Source organism: Montipora capricornis, chromosome 1 (genome assembly GCF_036669925.1).
Source record: "Montipora capricornis isolate CH-2021 chromosome 1, ASM3666992v2, whole genome shotgun sequence".
In the NCBI taxonomy this organism is placed as follows: Eukaryota; Metazoa; Cnidaria; class Anthozoa; order Scleractinia; family Acroporidae; genus Montipora; species Montipora capricornis.
The window spans coordinates 49,302,069-49,309,568 of record NC_090883.1 but is presented as its reverse complement, the minus strand read 5'-3'; the positions used below and the strand labels follow the sequence as shown (position 1 = coordinate 49,309,568).

General features: G+C 41.3%; 1 pseudogene; it reads right to left on the bottom strand.

Annotated features, from left to right (window-relative positions):
* LOC138053935 (uncharacterized) overlaps positions 1-7,500 on the bottom strand; it is a 39,339-nt pseudogene that overhangs the window by 596 nt on the left and 31,243 nt on the right.

Genomic DNA, 7,500 nt, shown 5'->3' with positions numbered 1-7,500 from the left:
TTAGTGCAACTTTCCAGGAATTGAATTAGGAGGTGCGGTATTGAATCTCTGACAGAAAATTCAAATTCGCTACCTTTTGTTCACGTTCTCCGTAAAACTTGAGAGTTGGTCATTCACGTCGCAAATTTGCCGAAAACGTGAGAGAAATGTACAAAAACTAAAAATGCACGTGCAGAGCGTGCAAAGCTAATGTTTTTGCTGATTAAATATGCAAAATTTGTGACGTTTCCGTTGCCGTCGCGTCGAAGATCTTAAACTCTCCATTGTACGGGCGGAAAGGCAGACGTACGTGACGTCATAACCAAAATTTCTCGCATAGATAGATTTCCCAAAAAATGTTACCCATGTTGCTGTGCTGGCGCGCTTCGTGCCTCTGAGCTCCGCGCGCTAACGCGCGCTCTTGAATGCGCTCTAACATTATACTGTCGGATGATCCACAACAATTCCAGATTAGGTGCCAATATTTTAAATGCGATAGCATGGAGGTCTTGTATAATCCAAGTTTAGCCTGGCATGCTATTAAATTTCGTAGGCGCACTAGCACCCTGACTCTTTGGCTAGCCTTAACGCAGAGCTCACTGAATATTTACTGAAGTCCCGTGAGTCATCGATTACCGTGGGTACCAGAAGTTTTTCTCGCGTTGTTCGGCCGAATACACGAGAGGCAAAAAAACTACGAACACGAGCTATGTTGTCTTCGGCCGAAGACACGAGCGGCGAAGCCGCGAGAAAAACCTCGCTTGTCCCGGGGGGTCACTTTGAAGACTCGAAACCGGAAACCGCGCATGAAAAGCCTCTGGTAACCAGGGTAGTCATCGATCTAAACCCCTAACAGTTTTGTAAGTTCGGTTATTTTAATATCATGATCATTAATTGATAGAGCTCTACCACTGTTCTGCTTATATGATATTATATTTTCCAGGAGTAAGATTCGTGAGAACGATATAAAATGATGGGAGAGAAAATTGAAATTCTATCTTCGTATGTTTAAGTCCTCCACATGACCTCAAATGGTCATTCACGTCCTTGTCAGGACGAGAACGCACAGAAATGTACCAAAATGACAAACGCAAGTGCGGGGTGTGCAGAAGGCACTGTTAATGCTAATTAAATCTATTGTTTTTAATGGCGGATATTTCGCTTATTATCAAACTGTAAAAGCTTAAAATTTGGAGGTTTCTCAAGGCCCAGGCAAATGGCTGCAACATTTACTCCAACATCTGTTCGATTTTGTAGAACAGCGATATTAAAACCGTCAACCTGATGACGGGATAGATGGTTTACAATCTGTTAGTAACTTGACTTTTTCAATGAGAAAAAATTTTAACATTCCTAAGTTAAATTTGCTATCGATTCCCTCCCTATGAAGTTTGAACGGGTGAATGAACCATAACTTGTTGTCCGAGAAATAAATAGACCAAAAGAACCTGCTATCAGTCACTCGGGGGTCGTCAACGTTGCCTGGTATGTAATACCCGGGAATCGACCAATGTTCTCGTTTCGTTCTATGAAGCGAATTATAGTCGGGACTGCAATTTCTAAGAAAACTTTTCTCTCATAAAACGTTTGTGAGAGAATGGAAAAGGCTCTGGTGTGTTTTCGAGGGATGTAAAAAACATCAGTGCGACCGCCGAAGCACCGCGGGCTTCCATTACTATTTTTGGAAAGCCTACTTACATGATCTTTCCCATTTAGTTTTCTCGCGCGTAAGGTCAGGTTGGCTACGTCTTCATAAGCTCTACGGCAATTATCCATCCCATACGCAGTTCTCCACCAAAACCAATTGCTAGCACGTTTAGGTTCATAAACGGGAGTAGAGTCAATAGATTGCGAAGATTCCCAAATCTTTTTCCAATCAAAGTCCGCAAACTTCCAATATTTTAGTATAGAGTCATCATTGATGTAAAAATAACCTCCATATCGCGGATGCTCCCGATTTGCTTTCCCCCGGCATTCAGATGCCAGGTATCCGTTGTCCCTTTTGACCGTGAGTATCGCACCACTCAATGTGTCAGTAGACGGTGGACCACAGAACAAAAGATGAGGAAATGCAGGTCTGTAAAGAGCACGTAAATATGGAATAGTGTCATAGAGTGGGTAATGGTAAACAATCACGAGTAAAATCTCTTTGAAAGCATTCTTCAAACACGAACTGTTGTCTTCCTTCTTGGAAAATACATCCACGTTCCGTGGAGCCGGATTCACAAGGTGATGAGTAGCGTGGAGGTTGTGGTTGTAGCCTTGAAAAAGAAAACAAAGGTAAATACTATTGTCGAAACAAAAAAAATCTTTCACTAAATTATGGACGTCTCTTACAAATCACTACCAGCTCGAAAAAGCGTCATTCAAAACCTAAGCAATGCAATAATCCGTCACTACTTACCTAGCTTTCATATTATAGATTTTTGGACTAGTGAAAGCACTCTACTCAAAGTTTGACTTCTTTAATTCTATTATGTCCGAGGTCTGTATTTCAGCGAATCCGGGGTGAGCGAAAGCACAATTCATTGTAACATTTAATACATTTAACTTTAAATTTTGGCGCAAGCACTTTCATGTGGAAATTTATCCTGTCTATGGCTTCAATGTGCAACGAAACAGTTGAGCAATAACCATACTGGACTACTTCTATAATCCATGTAATAGCCACCTGGTCTTTGAACGAGTCGTGTAATCCGATTGGCGCTATTGGTGGTACGGCGAAACTTGACGGTCACGTTGAGTTAGAAAACGTTGAAATTATTGCTTGAGCTCTTTGAATAAAACATCGGAAAACTGTGTAGCCCTCTTGAATGAGTTTTTTTTTGGCAAAGTGCTAGAAATGGCAGGGTAGTTTGCAGTTTGTCTACTTTCATGGCCGGTTGTTTTTACGGAATCCTTGTTGAACATTATAACCCCCAATCCAGGGTTTAGAAGTTGTCTCCATAGATTACATTGAAATTAATAATGGTAATTCACTACTTGCACAATCCCATAATACACCTCTATTACCACCAAAACGTTTTCATAACCATGGGTTGCAATTTATCCTTGGACCTAAAAATGTCCCAGGAGACGTCGAATAAAGTGCGTATGCAGATTTTTTTTGGGGGGGGGGGGTGGGGGGTAAAAGAGGTGTATTATGGGATTTGTGCAAGTAGTGAATGGGACGGAGTGGCCATGGAGTCAGGAGCTCATCAAGGGGAGCTTCTATCTCCGTTAATTTCTTGAGTCAACCTTTCCCGTGTAAATTTATTTTTAGGAACTGGTTTTTCCGCGGAAGGTATCATATTTCCCTTGACGCTGAGATAGCTTTGTTTTGATTGGCTTTTACAACAGTGGGGGTGCCGAATCTCCTAAGGAAGCCGTTCTATAAATAAATCTACTCGGGAAAAGGTTGACTCCTAGGCCAAGTATTGGAAATAGAAGACCCTCTTGATGAGCTCCATTTGGAGTACAATTTAGGGGGTAATCGGGCGAGTGTGAAGCACGAGGCATATTACTCCCTGAATTGTACGACACAAAGCTATTACAAAATACGAAACGATGACGGTGATAACATTTTTATACCTTAATCGGCTCAACTTTTCTTAGTATTTTTTTAATAGCTCTGGAAATGATCCAAGCACAACTAGCGCGCGCTTGATGACACGTACAACTGTACAATTACAATGCTGAAATCACGGCTGTTGATAACCAATCAGTTAGATAATTTTGTAATAGTTACGATTATGTTTAAAATACTCCACCGCGCACCGGTGGCTAAATTGGTTGAGCACCGAGATGCCAAGCGGGAAGTCGTGAGTTCGACTTCGGCCGAGCCAACACTCAGGGTCTTTAAATAACTAAGGGGAAAGCGCTGCCTTTGTAATGACATCCGTAAATGGTTAGATTCTCTAGTATTCTCGGATAAGGACGATACACCTTAGGGCCCGTATTACAACACTTCAATGTTCATAACCCTGTGGGACGTAAAAGAACCCACACACTTGTCGCTAAGAGTAGGACACATAGTTCCCGGTGTTGTGGTCTGTCTTCTTTTGTGTATCATGGTTGGGACGGTAAAAAAGGGGCCACAGTAATTGGCGCAAGCTGTTGTGGCGCTCTGTCAGCTAGACAGAGATAAATAAATAAATAAATAAATAAATAAATAAATAAAGAAACAACATTAAAACGGATGAAGGGGTAGTTTCTAAAGAAACTGTGGTGCTGCGTCGGTGGGGAAGTAGTATACAAAAATTTGGTTTATCAACGGAGTTGATAATGTAAATTGACCACCGTACAGAGATTCTAAAAGCTGACGTTTCGAGCGTTAGCCCTTCGTCAGAGCGAATCGAGGGATTATGGGTTACGTGTAGTTTTTATAGTAGAGTAGGAGCTACGCTATTGGTGGTAACATGGCAACGAGAAAAGTAGGAATATATTAGTTAAATGAAAAGCGTTCGTTAATACCGTGAGGATTAAGGGTGCCGATTTCGGCACCCATTTCGGCACCCTTAATCCTCACGGTATTAACGAACGCTTTCATTTAACTAATATATTCCTACTTTTCTCGTTGCCATGTTACCACCAATAGCGTAGCTCCTACTCTACTATAAAAACTACACGTAACCCATAATCCCTCGATTCGCTCTGACGAAGGGCTAACGCTCGAAACGTCAGCTTTTAGAATCTCTGTACGGTGGTCAATTTACATTATCAACTCCGTTGATAAACCAAATTTTTGTATAACATTAAAACGGGCCCGGACCTTATTTCCATTCTATAGAGCGTTTGCTTAAAAATATAGTTCAATTCCAGGAGGATTAGTTTGGTACACCATCATGGACTCCATTCCTTTGTTTTGGAACACCAACATGGCCACTGTGACGTCATGTGAAAACGCTCTATAGTCCATGGCTAAGCAATGTCTCATTGGTAGCCTGCGTAGCAAGCGTTCCTGTTCGACAGAAGAGCAGAAGAGCTTCGAAACGATTTTCCGCTGGCCGCGCGAAAGTTGGGACAAGAGACAGGGGGAACGTTTGCAAGAAGACCCCCTATTTTTAAAAACGCCCACCTTTTAATGATTGACATGACACACGCTGATTGACGTCTTATTAACAAATTAGCCAATAACAGATAGCCTTGTTTACACATGTTGACTTCCGTCAAAACAAACCGCCCACTTTTTAATGATTTTCATGACACACGCTGATTGACGTCTTATTGACAAATTAGCCAATAACAGATGACCATGTTAACACATATTAACTTCCGTCAAAACAAACCGAGGCACCAAGGAAACACCGAGCGATCAATGCAGAATTACCCTGCGAGCAGTTGGTTTCTCCTACGCTTCCCGAGAGATAAACCACTGCGAGCAACCGTTTGATTTTCTATCGAGCATGTGCGAAGTACGTCACACCCCACGTGATGTATTTGACGTCAATTCGTCTTATTTCGCGGGAAATCACTACACAGCAGGCTCGTCCCAAACGCAGCAGTTACGTAGCTGAACGCACGCGCAAGCGCCAAAACAAGTTTACTAACTCGTTTTACCGGTTTAAATTTAATTTATTCGTCCTTGGTGCTTGACGGCGGAACAATCAGAGACTATAACGGTTGCTCGCAATGGTTTCTCTCTCGGGAAGCGTAGGAGAAACCAACTGCTCGCAGGGTATGCAGAATTTGCCAGTGTGATTTTAAAGTTAAATTTGTAACGGCAGCTTCTTCTCAGCCGGGTACGACTGGTTATGTGTCTTCCGAGAATCTGTTCAACCATCGAAAACAAAAGAAACTTATACGGACAAATTCTAGCTGATATTTGCAGAGCGGTTGGAATAGAAGTTGTCGAAAACAACAGCAAATTTCCAGAACATGTAAGCAATCCATGTGCTTGTAAAATACGAAATTTAGGAACATAATTCGTACAGAGTTCGATGGCTAGTAAGACTGTTAAATGCAAACTCCACCAAGGCTGAACATGAAACCATTCAAGAGGTTTTAGTTTAAAACTAGCGACGATTTCAGTGCGACTTGCTGGCTATTTCTTGGTGAATAGTGGTTGACGGAATGAATCGTACTAAATCTCCGGGAAATTACGGGAAAAACTCCTCGCTAGTTCAGTTGATAATCCACAGTACGTTTTTGGTCAAATCGTCACGAAATCGTAGATAAAGTAGCGAGTAAAAGTGCTTAAAAAATCGCAGGACTGTACAAAGGAGCCGCTTTCTTCTCATAATAAGAGAACAATTAACAGGGGAGCTGCGTAATTGTCTTCATCTTGTCTCAATTCATGCAATAGTGCTCAAAGCTTACATTAGGCGAGGTAAGCAGACAATTTGACGAATACAGTTTAATTTATTTCCTTGATCCTGAAACATATAGTTTCCGATAGTTCGCAGGCATTTTAATAATTCATCCTGCGTAAATAGAAAGTATCTTTTGCAAGCGAACGAAAAGCTTACTTTAGTACAGTCCAAGCTTTTCGTCAACAATAAGCTCTCCTAAAGTTTTGTTAAATAACGAATCTTTTGCTTTTAGCGAATTTGTGGAAACGCTTAATTGTCCATAACCGCGGCATCAGCTGACGCGTAAATAATATTGAATTTCCCTTGATGGATATCGTCCAAGCAGTCCAGATTTTCATTTAAATCACAGGCTGTCATTCCCATAGAATTTACCTCAACCGCTTACTTGATCGTGTATGATACTTGAAATGGAGAAACCACGATGACACTCGAGAATCCTGTTCTTCGTTTTCTTTTATTTCGAACTCCGCACATCATGACAAACATCTGAAAAATTAAGCTTTTTTCGGAATACTGTTGCCGGGCGAAACTGCCATTACACCAATACAGTCAGCATGGTCAGTGAAAGAGATGGCGCGTTGACATTTCTTGCTCCCTTTTCAACGTAAAACCGAGACCCGATTCTCTCATCTTCCACATCTTTGTCACGCTAGAACTAACAGAAAAGAATTTGTTCGAAAATTTGTCACTTGTCAATCATTGTGACTCTACTGTACCAATCAGAAACCCCCGTTCGTGGGCGAACGGGTTTTTCAAAAATAGGAGGTCTTCTTGCAAGCGTTCCCTCGGTCTCTTGCCCCAACTTTCGCGCGACCAGTTTGCGGAAACTCGTTTCGAAGCTCTTGTGTCGAACAGGAACGCTTGCTGCGCAGGCTATCACATTGGTGAATTGGTGAATTGTTGGTAGGTGAATCTTGAATAGGCAAATTCTTGGTCTTTTAAAGAATTTCTATGCACATTTGGGAGCTTTTGATTCAACATAATTCCTTTTAAATGCAGTCAAAAAAACGAGGTTTAGCGAGAAAGAAAAACTGTTGCTCTCAAAAGACGAAATAAAGTTGCCACCGGATTACGACACTAAAAGAGAAGAAACCGTCATCGTTATTTTGTGTAGGACTAAAAATTGCTACTTCAATGAAATGTAATGACTCCTGTCGTTTGTTTTCCATTCTGTTTGGAACTCTTATAAATTACATTGGTTAATTTAATTAAGAAAAGTACTGTGACATAA